This window comes from Eubalaena glacialis, chromosome 1 (genome assembly GCF_028564815.1).
Source record: "Eubalaena glacialis isolate mEubGla1 chromosome 1, mEubGla1.1.hap2.+ XY, whole genome shotgun sequence".
Classification (NCBI taxonomy): Eukaryota; Metazoa; Chordata; class Mammalia; order Artiodactyla; family Balaenidae; genus Eubalaena; species Eubalaena glacialis.
The window spans coordinates 82,284,419-82,300,249 of record NC_083716.1 but is presented as its reverse complement, the minus strand read 5'-3'; the positions used below and the strand labels follow the sequence as shown (position 1 = coordinate 82,300,249).

At 37.0% G+C, this 15,831-nt stretch overlaps 1 protein-coding gene across 3 annotated transcripts in view; it reads left to right on the top strand.

Annotated features, from left to right (window-relative positions):
• CHRM3 (cholinergic receptor muscarinic 3) overlaps nt 1–15,831 on the top strand; it is a 526,832-nt gene that overhangs the window by 276,793 nt on the left and 234,208 nt on the right. For all 3 annotated transcript variants that reach the window (XM_061198258.1, XM_061198253.1, XM_061198264.1), the window contains exon 4: nt 2,739–2,841. The gene's annotated coding sequence lies outside the window, so the exon portion shown is untranslated. The remainder of the gene's footprint in view (nt 1–2,738; nt 2,842–15,831) is intronic.

The window sequence follows — 15,831 nt, the reverse complement described above, 5'->3', positions numbered from 1 at the left end:
ATGATACTGTCATTTGGATTTTGTCTGTCTTACATCCAGTGTCTGTCTGTATTCTAGGCATTATTGTTCATCTGTTGCCTGTAATTGGTTTCTATCTTGAGAGCCTCTGTAGCAGAAGCTGCCTTTTTAAGCAATCACGCTTCTTTAAAGCCAAAATAATTCCTAATATGTTGTAAGGTCTCAGAAAGCCTGTAACAAGCATACAGTTTCTCAACTGGAAAAGCATTGAAAATAAAAACTTCTATCCTCTTTCATGAGGGCAAGGAGATTTCAGGGCTACCGAAAGACTTTCCAGTCTCTCACCTTCATGATGAGAAATTGAACTGAGTAAGATGTATTCTAAGCAGTTTCACTTCAGGAGTTTAAAAGAGAAAAAGTGGGAGGAGAGAGAAGAAGAGGAAGGGAAAAAATCCTCGCAATCTTTCCAACCTCAGCAACTATATTTCTCATCCTTTGGAGAATGCCACAGGCTCCTTTAGAGTTTTTCTTATATAAGCTATGTGTCATAGACAAGGTTTCTTCATTTTTGCATTACTAAACCTGCTTTTCCCCCATCTCCATGCTTTCTCTCCCCATTTTTACATGTTACAAATGAGTGCTGGCCTCCATTCCTCTCTGAATAGATGCACTAATTCCAACCTCTGCCTAGAGTTCAAAGCCCTTTTATCCATACCCTGCATCAGCAAAGTTATTAAAGTGCTGATGAAGTCAGAGGCAAGAACCACCAGGCCTGAGAGAGGCTCATATGTAACAGTTACATCCACAGAGGGCATTTGAGGATCAGAGCTGGATGTAGACAGAATCACCAGTTTCTCCACGGTTGCTGGGCAGTACACAGTCGCCAGTCTTACCTTCAGTATGGCCACACGGAGAAGTCTTTTATTAAAGATATCAAAATCCAGGAGGTGAAAACATGTGGAATTAATCACAATTTTTCTACCCCACGCTTGACTTCCTGAAATTGGAAACAGGAAAGGTGATGGTGGCAGCAATTTGGTTGTGCCTGGAGTCTGCAGGGCAGTACAATCGGGAAAGCACACGTCATGAAATAGGACAGAGACTGGCATGTCCATACCACATGCCACACGCACCTCTCCCTGCACAGAGAGGGCACTGGACTGGTCTACACGAATCACTTTTTTTTCCCAATTGTATGAAGTTTTTTTTAAGTTTTTTTATTTTTTATTTTTATTTAATATAGTTGATTTACAATGATTCAGGTGTACAGCAAAGTGATTCAGTTATATATATATACATACACGCACACATATATGTATGTAACTTCAGATTCTTTTCCATTATAGGTTATTACAAGATATTGAGTAGAGTTCCCTGTGCCATACAGTAGGTCCTTGTTTATCTACTTTATATATGGTAGTGTGTATCTGTTAGTCCCAAATTCCCAATTTATCCCTCCCCCACCTTCGTTTTGGTAACCATACGTTTGTTTCCTATGTCTGTGAGTCCGTTTCTGTTTTGTAAATAAGTATATTACTCAGTCATAAAAAAGAATGAAATAATGCCATTTGCAGCAACATGGATGGACCCAGAGATGATCGTACTAAGTGAAGTAAGTTAGAGAAAGACAAATCCCACATGACATCCCATATATGTGGAATCTGAAAAAATGATACAGATGAACTTACACCAGTTATTTTCACGTCTTGGGCAGGCCCCTCAACCTTGTGAAGCCAGGATGAGATGACATGTGTAGAGGAGCTTGGGAATAGGTTCAGCTTCTATACAATTATTGGAGTGGGTGCTTTTGTTTGCACCGCTGTGCCGTGGACTGATTTACAGCCCTTTAAATCTGTAAAAGGATGTTCTGCCATTTCCTTTGTGCGTGTTCTGTTCCCTCACATTATTGTAGGCCCGATATAAGGCAGCTTTCAGAACATGCCGTTCTCCCTCACAGCTTCCTGTGTTTGAACATGCTGCCTGAATAACACCCTTCTCCTCCCTCACCCCCGCTTCGCCGGCATAGCTCTTTGTCTGCCTGTCACTCTCTACTCAACATTCAAGGCTCAGCTTGAAGACCCTCTGCTCGGTGATGCCACCCCTGTACCCTGTCTGCATTGTGAACACAATGACTTAGACCTCAGGGTTGATGGGGGTCCAACGTGGCCTTTCCCACTTGAGTGGACTTGGGTTTTTTGAAGGCAGGACCAAGTCCTGTTCATTTTCTCAACCCAATATCTGGTTCATGTTATTCACTCAGTAAATATTGATCAAAATGATGAATGAATGTCAAATACTTGTTGCCATGAAATAAATTGTACTAGTCAGGTGAGTGGTTCTTCGCTAATTCACTATGAAACTTGTGAAGGAAACTCAACACTTAGCTTTCTATATGTGTTTTAAATATATCTGCCTTATGTGCATATTTTAATGGGGAAGCTTATAAAGTACTCCAGTTATTGGAAGTATCAACCTGAGAACATGTGACCGTATGACAGAGTCTACGAGATGTGGCATCTCGTGGAAAAGTAGGGTACACAGGTCATTGTTTCCACAGTAACTGCCGTGGATCACTCCTGCAGCAGGATGCTAATAGGTATTGTGGAATGAAAGGGTTTCTTGATGAAGTCCATTTGGGGAAAGTCTGGGATAAATCTCCATTTATGAAATCTATCATTTAATTAAAATGCCATTTCACAATCAAGTGATCCAAGTATCCTACTTCTTCTTATATCTTGTTTTAGATTTATTTACTCCTTCTTTATTTGTTTGGTTTTCAGCTTTTGTGGTGACATGGCATCTGGTTTTTTTCTACAAGGAAAGTTCAGCACACAGCACAGTCCTTGATACATTGGATTGGTTTGATGATCCTACCTGGAACAGGTACATAAAAGCTTCAGTGTTTGCTTACCTATCCTTTGAATCATACCTAGGGATGGATATCCATTTCTGCTTTTCTGTTGTTGACTGAGGATGAAATTTGTTCTGGAGAGTAAAATTCACGTGTCAGAGATGACCTTTGTCTTTTCTACTTAGCGTATGTGTTTATAGTATGACCTACAAGACTCCCCAAGACCCTTCATTTCCTTTGTTATGGGATTAATACAAATTAAGAATACATTCATGCCAGTAGAGAAAGGAAATTCCATGCTCATATGGTTCTGAAACTAATAAGATTTAATATACAACTCTATGGAACTCAAGTATATGAAATATGACAAATCCCCTGGTATGTTTATAAATATAGTATCTGTAGCTCAAAAGTCTAACAGAAGGATGTAAACTTTTTTTTCCAAAATTAGTTCAGTCTTAGACAAAATTGAGTACCAAATTATGAACTAAATGGGAATTAATTAATGATCGTTTGATCCTCTTAGGTTTTGTGACAAGTACTCCCTTGGTATAATATATAATGACATAAATATGACATGAAACCAAAAAGAAATACAGTATTTGAAAGTTTCATTGTTTAATGAATACTCTTGAAGGGAATATTCTGAAATTAGATTCTCATGAGATATAAGCCTTGTAGCTCCTGATTTAATTCAGTTCAGACTAGTTTGATGAGTACTCTGTGTGTGTGTGTGTGTGTGTGTGTGTGTGTGTGTGTGGTATTTTATCACTAACAGATACTTTATTACAAGATTCATTGCTTTATTGTATTCCACTTTCAAAATATTGTTGGGAATGTGGTAGACTTGTTGAAATTCTGGTATGTATTTAGAAAAGTGTCCGATGTATATAAATTGTATTTTCAAAAGTAAAACTTTATAACAGCTCCCCTGCCCACCCCCTTCCCCCAAAAAAGTCTGCTGAAAACCACATTTGAGAAGTAGCACAGACTGAGACTTAATCAGATATAAGACCTAGCTCTACTCCTTAACCATAACCTTGGAAAAACATGTTATGCTTCCTTAGAAAGGGGGAGGGAGGGAGAGAAGGAGGGAGAAAATAAATTCACAATTGCAGTGCACCAAATACTCCAGGTCACCTTTATTCTTAATGAGGTATCAAGTAATTAATCGATGTGTTTCCAGGAGTCTCCAGAGAATTTCACTCCTACATTCTGTGACAGTCTGAAATCCATAATTAGAGTTTAACCTCCCTGATTTAAGGCAGAAGTCGTGACTGGTCCCCTGAATGTTAGGGCTATCTTAGGTTGCTTATTTTATAGTTTTGGTGGGGTTTTTTTGGCCTACACAAAATTGATACACATGTGTTTAAAAAATTGCCAAATCGAAAACATCAGGAGAGTTCACATTCAAATCTGGGCTTCCAGTCTTCTTTTCCTCTGGAAATTGCACTACAAGTAAACTAGTTACTCATCTGCCACAATTCTAGTTGTCATACAAATTACCTCCCTCGTCTTAACCTCTCCACGTCGAATCCATCAAGTCCTCCAAAGCCTTGCTGGGACCCAGTGGTTCTCAACCCTCACTGTGAAAAGGTCATTTTCTGAGAGCTCAGGCTGCAGCCAGAAAATTAAGCCAATAGCTCTGAGGGTGGAGCTGGGGTTCAGAACTGTAGAAAGCTCTTCAGATGATTCTGATGTGCAGCTGAGGCTCCGAACCCCTGACCTAACATCTTCATGTCTCTATGTCAAAGGCCATGCCCCCAGTCCAAGTCACATTCACCACTTTCTGGTCTCAACCGTCTTCCAGTGTCATCCCTAAATCACCTTCTCATTTCTATTCTTGTCCCTGTTCAATCTCATCTTCACCCAACTGCCAGAGTCATTGTTTATGAATAGAAACATATCTGGTCAATGCCTGGCTTAAAGCTCTTCAATAATAATAGCAGTGATGATATCAACTGATGATGATCATTGATACCTTGGTTGAATAAAGAATCTGAGTTGAGGCTTTGTTGAAGGATCAAGTCATTGAGACATTAAGTATCAGAAGCAAATGGGGGAAAGGGCACAAAAGGCACAAAAATAGAAACATATCTGGTCAATGCCTGGCTTAAAGCTCTTCAGTAATAATAGCAGTGATGATATCAACTGATGATGATCATTGATACCTTGGTTGAATAAAGAATCTGAGTTGAGGCTTTGTTGAAGGATCAAGTCATTGAGACATTAATATCAGAAGCAAATGGGGGAAAGGGCACAAAAGGTGTGACTGAAGGTACCAAGGAAATTTTTTTCCATTTCCACAGGGGGCCTGTTGCCTAATATGACAATACCTTCCCCTTGCCTGCTTTTCCAGGTAGTGACGCTTAGGCCAGAAGCATTGCTGACTTCTACAAATTGCCATCCAGTCAGTGTCCTGATGTCACACTACTGTTAGGAGCGAAGGGATTTTATAGTTTGGCAGTGACATTATTATAAGATTAATGTTCGAGCACAGCTACCAAAGTTTATTAAATGTCACTCCTTCGTAGTTGCATGATTCACCCAGCAAAATAAGTTGATGCTAGTAAATTTTTAGGCAGAATAACTGAATTAGGGATGTGTGTTTGTCGGGGTTGGTAGTTAAACCTGGGATCATATCTCTTGCCTGTCTGACATATAGTTCCTCCTTTTCACCAACACAAAACGTAAATCCGATTATTTATTTGAGCTGCAGTGGAGACTTTTTTTCTCAAAATGACTGTGTAATGACTGTGTAGACCATAGAGGTAGTTACTGAAGTCTTTCCTTTAGACTCCAACCACCCATAACTGGAGACGGTGTGCTTCCCGTTGGAAGGGAAGAAGATAAGGTGTCATCAGAAAGTTTTCATCAAAGACACCTTCTGACATACTGTGATGTTATTTTATTCAGAGTTTAAAAATAAACCGGTAAATGCAAACTTCTTTGAAGCTGAGTGGAAACTTGGGTCCATGTCAGCACTCCTTACGTACAACATAATCAACTTTATTTCGTACTGGTGACATTTTTTTCCTTCAATATAAAACCATCAGTGTTTCACAGTTGACATTATAAAAAGTTCAAGGATCTGTGTTAAGACAAAAATGTGCCTCCGATGTTCAGGTAATGGAGACCAATAAAGATGTTGAAAACTCTGTTACCTAGGTATTAAATTAATGCATGAGGAACAGCTATCTCCTTTACCTTAGGGGACCTAATTTACCCAAATAATATGTCTGGGCAGAGCTATCCTACATTTAAGGAAAGAGTTGATATTTTCAGCTCTCTCCTAAATATTTATTTTGGGGGACAATGGAGAACAAAATACACAGAGAGGCACAAGCACATACACACTTAGCATCCCTAGACACAGTACAGGATGGTGCTTATTGACAAGATGCCTTTGTATTTCCTTTGGGGATCAAGCTGGCTTGGCCTTGCGTATAATTCTTCTCTGTGGTGAATAGAGTTGTAATAAGGCCACAGATTCTTCTCATGTCGTTTTAGGAATTTCTTTGAAAGGATTCAGGCAGGGATGTCCATTATGTTTTAGGGTTCTACGTTAGTATAGACAAAGCTTTTCCAGTAAGATAAATCCATTTTTCTAAATTCTTTATATCACTGACTGCCTGGGATCTGGACAGAGGAAGATTAAAAATCTCTCTGAAATCTACCATATTGCCACCACATGAAACAGCTATTGAGAGGGAAATTAATAGTGTCTGAAATGAACCTTGGGTTAAGCATACTTCACTTTGCATTTTCTACTATTTTTTTCACTTGCCATTAACTCCCTTTAATCAGAGAGGTTCCCTAAATTAATTAGGATTAATTTTTCCAATCTAATATAAAAGATAAATGTATCCTATATTTATTATAGGGCAGGAACAATATGGACGCTGAGTTGATTGTGAAGATCTGTGTTATGTTATAGTAATACATCAAACGGCTCCAAAAATATACATGTTTGTCATAGACATTTACTATTGTATCAGACTTTTTCTTATTCCCATCATTATTTTAGCACTTTGTGTTGACTTTTAAGAGTGAACATTTTGGAACAAAAGATACATTCTTCCAGGATCCTCCATGCTTGAACAATATTAGACTTTAGAAAATATTTGTGAAATGAATGATGAATAATTCAAATGCATTTTAATCTTAGACACAAGCAGATGAAATTATACCAAAGCTAGGAACTGACTTAGCCAGTGAACTAAATATATAAAATAATGACCAATAAAAATGGTAATTCATCAGATCAGATATTATATCTGGTATGCTCTGTGGAATCAGAGATGGGCATCATTTTGAAAGGATTTGGACAAAGTCAAAGGGCCAGCAAATCTAATATTTTGGTGAGCAGCTCACCCTGATTTCATTAAGGCGTGGCTCTTCACTTCCCTCTTCTCCTTCACCAGTATTTTCATCTTTAAAATCTTTTTTTTTTTTTTAACCTGTCATGTTAAGGGGACATTCTAGTCTGAAGACTCCTGATTGAGGTGCCTTATCTTTAAAAACTTTGCTAGGGGCTTGTGGGACATTAAGAGGTAAAACACTATAGCATTTCTGCACTTGTGAATAATTGAACAGAGTCTACTGTTGTCTGATCGGGTAATAATCCTACCCAAGTAAACTCTCTAGGAAGTACTAGAATCATTCTTATGCCTCCATCTACTTATCTATTAAATCTCTGACTTTTCTTGGCAAAGCTCAAAGCCAATTAAAGTCCCATATGCTTTACATTGCTTCGCTTTTGCATTTTAGAAAAAGAGTAGATGGTCCAAATGGATGTGATGATCTTATCAGCCAGCAGTAATATAAGCCCTTCATACATAAAATTATGTTTCTCGGAAGAATGTGAAATTTCACTTTGAAATTATATTGCATTCTTAGTATCACAACATACTGTGCCTCAGGGATAAATAATTTCATATATTTAGGATCCCTAAATTATATTCCTATATTGGAGAGACATTTAAAACAAATTATTTTACTTTATCTGAATATTAATAATATGATCAATGATAACTTTGATTACAAGTATTCTGAAATTGGGAACTTTCCCATGTTTAAGTTAGCCATCTTAATGTTCAAACATATTTCTCTTTATATTATTAATTTTTTTTCTTTAAACATTCTCATTCTCTACTGTTCACTTGTTCGTATTGATGTGTCTGTACTCTGCTTTTTTTACCCAAAAAAAAAATACTTTAGATAGATTGTAAAAAGAATAAAACCTAATAATTATCAACAAAATAGAAAATTAAGGCAGAACAAATATAAATAAAATTGTAGAATCAACTGAGAAATCAATATCAGTCACAGTTAGGCAGACCCTAGGGACCAACAGTTGCTGCTGTTGGTCATCAGACATGACTCTGGGTTTACTGGGGGCTAAAGCAAAATTTTGTTGGGCAATTCTGCTATCTGAAAAAGATATATTTGCCTAACATTAAAATACTCATTCTGTAAAAAGAGAAATTACACATCTGATAGGAATGGAGGGGCATAGAGTGCTTATGATACTATGGGAACACTGGACTAATATTTGAGGATTACTGATGTAGGAATGAGATACAGCTGTCCTGAACCATGTGTGTCTATCATCAGCCCCTTTTTATTTATGTTTGTAATCATGCTTCAGCTGATGGTCGAAAGAAAACCATTGAAGTTAGAATTTTATGTATTTTATTCCATTGGCCTTTGAACCTCTCTGTGCTCAGAGGTCTTGATTTTGTTTTCTGTTCTCTACCACTATCAACACTAAATTTTAAATGATGTTTTATGAAATCAAGTAGAAGCTATAGTTGCAAAATTGTTGACTAGGGTCTCATAAAAGTGGAGATAGATTTATTGAGTTAAATTCTGTAGTTTATTTCCCTTGGCATAAAATTACGTGTTTGCCTAACACTGGTTTTATTTATAATATTGGCTACTACTAGATACGTGTATTTTTTTAACATCTTTATTGGAGCATAGTTGCTTTACAATGTTTTGTTAGTTTCTGCTGTATAACAAAGTGAATCAGCTATATGCATACATATATCCCCGTATCCCCTCCCTCTTGCATCTCCCTCCCACTCTCCCTCTTCCACCCCTCCAGGTGGTCACAAAGCACTGAGCTGATCTCCCTGTGCTATGCAGCTGCTTCCCACTAGCTATCTATTTTACATTTGGTAGTGTATGATATGTGTATTTTTAATTTGTTACTCTTTGAGCTTTTGGGGGGGGAAAAAAGGCAAGTTTTTATATTTTCTTTGACTGAGACCATTGAACGAAGAGAAGTAAAGTGCTACTTATTTTCCTAGACAGCAACTTGTTGGATTCATGGCACAAGCTTTATATCATTGTCCCACTCTTGAAATCTACCCCATTTTAAATCTTCTATCAAATCCTTTGCAATATGAAAATTGTTGTGATTAATCCTCATAAAAGCACAGCACACAATTTAATCATTTTAAAAAGTAAAAAAGGGAATCATATTTTGCAAGCATCATTCTATAAGATAAAGGGAGTTGGGAATGCCTACACATGGATTCCGGCCTTAAAAGATTGAAGACTCATTTTCATTTTGGAAAACCAGTAGAGATAGATCTGTAAAAAAAGATGAGTCATTAATTTAAAAAAGCTTCTCCTCCTGGTAAATTACTTAATTATATATTAACATATAGCTTATTTCCAAGTACCACATTATAAACTACACACAGTTTTCAAACAATGGTGGCAAATAGAAGCAAGTAATGAGTGGCCAAAATCTCAACTTAATGTTCGCCTTCCACGAGTTAACCTATGACTTTGAGCATATTCTTAACTTCTGGTTGCAGTACATTTATTTCCTGTTTAGAAAAAAAAGATAAAGACATTTGAGAGCCTGTCTCAGAGTTGTAAACAAAATATCACCATGGTGGTTCTGAAAGCTATCCTTCTGGGACATTTTTTCAACTAATAAAAACCATTTTAATCTAAACTGATTATCTGTACAGTGCAAAACAATTAACACAATTGAGTTTCCCCTTTAATATGCTGGACCATCTCACATTTACAAGGCACTGTCATGGTCCAGTCCCTGTGTGAGTGCCCTAACACATATGTTTACTTCAGAATCTCTTATTTAATCTTCAGAGTAGCCCTGTGAGATAAGTAATATCCTCACTTTACAAGTAACAAAGAAAAATGGGTTACAGAAAAATTATGTCATGAGTCATTCCTATCTAATTACTAAGAAGGATAAACTGTGATGACCGGAGCTTTTCCTCTCTTAATGCAAAACCCTTTTCCTCTAAATCAGTGCTTCTCAATCAGGGTGATTTTGTCCCATAGGGGAACATCGGGCAATGTCTGGAACCATGTTTGGTTTTCATAACTGAGAGGGGAACTCGGTTGGTTTCACGACTGAGTTTCTATGCAAGCTCGTATAAGCTGCTCTCTTCCATGCGTCCTACGTATGCTCCACATTCCAGCGTCTTACTGTTTCCTTGGAATTATACAAACACTTGCTTGCACCTACTCATCATTCTGCCTGGAGTACCCTGAACCCCCTTTCCTGACAAATGTGTATTCATCTTCAAGACCCAGATGAAATCTCACCAGAATGCTGATGTCTTTCCCCATGCCCTGCTCATCTTCTCCCCAGGCAGAGTTAAGTTCACCACGTTCTTTCCCCAACCCCTCCCTTCGTGGTTACCCAGCACTTATGGCTCTGTATTGCAACCTGTTGATTTCCTTGATTGTTTACCCCTGAAACTGAGTTCCTTGAGGACTGGCACCCCCATCGTATTCATCATAGTATTCCTTAATGGCAGTGCAAAACAGTCACTAAAAAAATGCTTTATTGTGTATTGAATAAATGCTAAGTGATCCATGAATCCCTCTTGATTTATCGTTCCCTTGCAGCTAGGGAAATGATGGAATAAATTAATTTGCCCAAGCATCCAAAAAGATTAGCAGTGAGTTTCATTAACTTGAGCTTTCACACTCTCACCCTTTTCTAGTTGGAAAAAAGTCCAAATAGAGAAAAATGTAATGTTTTAGAAGGTGACTCCTAAAACTTTAACACCTTTAAAAGATGTAGTGTCATTCAAATTCCTCTACTTATTAATATAAGTACTTAGAAAAAATTTAAGATATTAAAATATTCTCTTAAGAAAAAAAACTATCACTTAAGGTCAAATGTTGTCCATTCAACAGATTTGTATTGATTGCCTAACATGTGCCAGGTTACCTGGAACATTTTTTTTTTTATTAATACTATATTTTAATAATTATAGTAAGTTGGGGGAAAATTAACAAGATGTGAGATGTGTCTTCTAATGCCCTGGAATAATTAATTGATTCACTTTTGCTAAGAAAATATCTACACATTTTATGTTTGATCTATGACTTTAAATTTATTTGTTAATAATTTTCTTTAATGGAAGCTGATGTTACCTGGTAACCCTGGTGCTGGGTTCAGAGGTTATTCATCAGTATTGTTTATGAGTGAGAATATTCCAGAACAATAACTTCATGTAGTACTATCACAGCATCATCTTTCTGAGTAAATTAAATCATATTGATACTTAGATATACTTTAAAAAATCAGTTCACTGCATAGTTGAATCCATTCTAAGTTTCAAACCCTTTAATATAGAATAAGAAACAAATTTGTGGTCTTTGTATCCCAAAATTATAAAAAACCTGCCTTTACTAATATAAATGTGACCTATTTTAACTAGGTGCACTCAAGAAATATATACATTAGAGTTTATAATTATATTTTTCCCACCATCAAATACTACTGTTATCAGTGCATCGTGCCATACTGTTTCACATTAATCCACAAAACTGTCTGCTTCTAAAGTAGTTTCCAGTCTGAAAAAAGGATATACCTCTTTTACTTTTTTTTAATATATTGCAATATTTTTCATTGATCTATTTGCAGAAGGGACTGATATAAATGTATTAGTGTGTAAGTAATAATGTATATAATTAATGTATAACTCTGTGTGTGTGTGTCTGTGTATTTCCCATCAACTTAAACACATTGTTTTGGGGTTTTCCCCCCTTTACCATGCTGATTTTCAACAAAGATCTAATGACCTTTTTTTAACTTTATTGAAACTACATTATCAGTACAATATTTAGTGTTTTAGTTGCTGTCTATTTGAATGCTAAAATTATTCAAGCCTACTAAGCACATTGTGCATATTTATTTGTACACGTGCTCATCTTCCTTTAAGAGTAACAGTATTTTATGTTGGTGTAGCTATGGTTTAGCAGTACTTCCATATAGTAAGTAGTATAGTTAGTGGATATGGGCATCAGCTTTGCACCCAGCAGCTCTGGATTCAAGACCTGGATTAAAACCTACCAATTGTGTTTCCCTGTTTCTTGACTTATCTTGGCCTCTGCTTTCCCATTCATTCTGCCAGTGACGGCAGTCAGGCCCACTTTGTGGAGTGGCTGTTGAAAGGATTCAGTGAGATGAGGTATATAAAAGGAATGCCTGGGCATGGTGAGAGTTCGGAGAATGGTGATTTTAATTTAGACCTCACCAAGGCCCTTAATAGTTCAATTTTATGTCAAAGGGAGGGACAAAGGGAAAAAGTGATGTCCCCAGAGACTATGAAGTGTCTAACCCCAGGTCACACAGCTTTGATGTTCTAGCTTGAAGGCTTCCCTCCTGCATGCCAACATTAGGCCTGACTGATCTTTGCATCCTCTAAGTTCTGACACATAGTAAGCATTCCAGAAACAATGAGTAAGTGAGTTTTAAGAATTCCTGTGAAGAATTAAAGTCAAGGATGAGCACATGGAAAGTGAGCCACACTAGTGTAGCAGAAAATAATCTTTTTTGCTGAGACTGTGTTGCTCTCACACCCCATGAGCAAGAATCCTATATTACTTGTTTATATGTTGCCAGTACTTAAGCGAGGGCCTCGTGTAGACACTCAATACAGCTTTGTTTAATAATTGAATAAATAAATGGATGAACTTGAAAAACTGAGAATTAACTTTTAATTAAAATGTTTTTAATTTTAAAAAGATGTTATATTATTATCATTATTTTACCACTAACATTTTGGAAAGAATGTATGTCTTTCAGTAGGTTTTTTGTTTTGTTTTGTTTTTTAACATCTTTACTGGAGTATAATTGCTTTACAATGCTGTGTTAGTTTCTGCTTTATAACAAAGTGAATCAGTTATACACATACATATATCCCCATATCTCTTCACTCTTGCATCTCCCTCCTTCCCACCCTCCCTATCCCACCCCTCTAGGTGATCACAGAGCACCGAGCTGATCTCCCTGTGCTATGCGGCTGCTTCCCACTAGCAATCTAGTTTACATTTGGTAGTGTATATATGTCCATGCCACTGTCTCACTTTGTCCCAGCTTACCCTTCCCCCTCCCCCTATCCTCAAGTCCATTCTCTACTAGGTCTGCGTCTTTATTGCCATCTTGCCCCTAGGTTCTTCATGACCATTTTTGTTGTTGTTGTTTTTTAGATTCCATATATATGTGTTAGCATACGGTATTTGTTTTTCTCTTTCTGACTTACTTCACTCTGTATGACAGACTCTTGGTCCGTCCACCTCACTGCAAATAACTCAATTTCGTTTCTTTTTATGGCTGAGTAATATTCCATTGTATATATGTGCCACATCTTCTTTATCCATTCATCTGTCGATGGACACTTAGGTTGCTTCCATCTCCTGGCTATTGTAAATAGAGCTGCAATGAACATTGTGGTACATGACTCTTTTTGAATTATGGTTTTCTCAGGGTATATGCCCAGTAGTGGGCTTGCTGGGTCGTATGGTAGTTCTATTTTTAGTTTTTTAAGGAACCTCCATACTGTTCTCCATGGTGGCTGTATCAATTTACGTTCCCACCAACAGTGCAAGAGGGTTCCCTTTTCTCCACACCCTCTCTAGCATTTATTGTTTGTAGATTTTTTGATGATAGCCATTCTGACTTGTGTGAGGTGATACCTCATTGCAGTTTTGATTTGCATTTCTCTAAAGATTAGTGATGTTGAGCATCCTTTCATGTGTTTGTTGGCAATCTGTATCTTCTTTGGAGAAATGTCTATTTAGGTATTCTGCCCATTTTTGGATTGGGTTGTTTGTTTTTCTGATATTGAGCTGCATGAGCTGCTTGTAAATTTTGAGATTAATCCTTTGTGAGTTGCTTCATTTGCAAATATTTTCTCCCATTCTGAGGGTTGTCTTTTCATCTTTTTTATGGTTTCCTTTGCTGTGCAAAAGCTTTTAAGTTGCATTAGGTCCCATTTGTTTATTTTTGTTTTTATTTCCATTTCTCTAGGAGTTGGGTCAAAAAGGATCTTGCTGTGATTTATGTCATAGAGTGTTCTGCCTATGTTTTCCTCTAAGAGTTTTATAGTGTCTGGCCTTACATTTAGGTCTTTAATCCATTTTGAGTTTATTTTTGTGTATGGTGTTAAGGAGTATTCTAATTTCATTCTTTTACATGTACCTGTCCAGTTTTCCCAGCACCACTTATTGAAGAGGCTATCTTTTCTCTACTGTATATTCTTGCCTCCTTTATCAAAAATAAGGTGACCATATGTGCGTGGGTTTATCTCTGGGCTTTCTATCCTGTTCCATTGATCTATATTTCTTTTTTTGTGCCAGTACTATACTATCTTGATTACTGTAGCTAAGTCAGGGAGCCTGATTCCTCCAGCTCTGTTTTTCTTTCGCAAGATTGCTTTGGCTCTTCGGGGTCTTTTGTGTTTGCATATAAATTGTGATCTTTTTTGTTCTAGTTCTGTGAAAAATGCCAGTGGTAGTTTGATAGGGATTGCATTGAATCTGTAGACTGCTTTGGGTAGTATAGTCATTTTCACAATGTTGATTCTTCCAATCCAAGAACATGGTATATCTCTCCATCTGTTTGTAACATTTTTAATTTCTTTCATCAGTGTCTTATAATTTTCTGCATACAGGTCTTTTGTCTCCTTAGGTACATTTATTCCTAGGTATTTTATTCTTTTTGTTGCAATGGTAAATGGGAGTGTTTCCTTAATTTCTCTTTCAGATTTTTCATCATTAGTGTATAGGAATGCAAGAGATTTCTGTGCATTAATTTTGTATACTGCTACTTTACCAAATTCATTGATTAGCTCTACTAGTTTTCTGGTAGCATCTTTACAATCCTCTATGTATAGTATCATATCATCTGCAAACAGTGACAACTTTACTTCTTTTCCGATTTGGATTCCTTTTATTTCTTTTTCTTCTCTGATTGCTGTGGGTAAAACTTCCAAAACTATGTTGAATAATAGTGGTGAGAGTGGGCAACCGTGTCTTGTTCCAGATTTAGTGGAAATGGTTTCTGTTTTTCACCATTGAGGATGATGTTGGCTGTGGGTTTCTCGTATATGGCCTTTATTATGTTGAGGAAAGTACCCTCTATGCCTACTTTCTGGAGGGTTTTTGTCATAAATCATGTTGAATTTTGTCGAAAGCTTTCTCTGCATCAGTTGAGATGATCATATGGTTTTTCTCCTTCAATTTGTTAATATGGTGTATCACATTGATTGATTTGTGTATATTGAAGAATCCTTGCATTCCTGGGATAAACCCCACTTGACCATGGTGTATGATCCTTTTAATGTGCTGTTGGATTCTGTTTGCTAGTATTTTGTTGAGGATTTTTGCATCTATGTTCATCAGTGATATTGGCCTGTAGTTTTCTTTTTTTGTGACATCTTTGTCTGGTTTTGGTATCAGGGTGGTGGTGGCCTCGTGGAATGAGTTTGGGAGTGTTCCTCCCTCTGCTATATTTTGGAAGAGTTTGAGAAGGATAGGTGTTAGCTCTTCTCTAAATGTTTGATAGAATTCACCTGTGAAGCCATCTGGTCTGGGCTTTTGTTTGTTGGAAGATTTTTAATCACAGTTTCAATTTCAGTGCTTGTGATTGGTCTGTTCATATTTTCTGTTTCTTCCTGGTTCAGTCTCGGAAGGTTGTGCATTTCTAAGAATTTGTCCATTTCTTCCAGGTTGTCCAT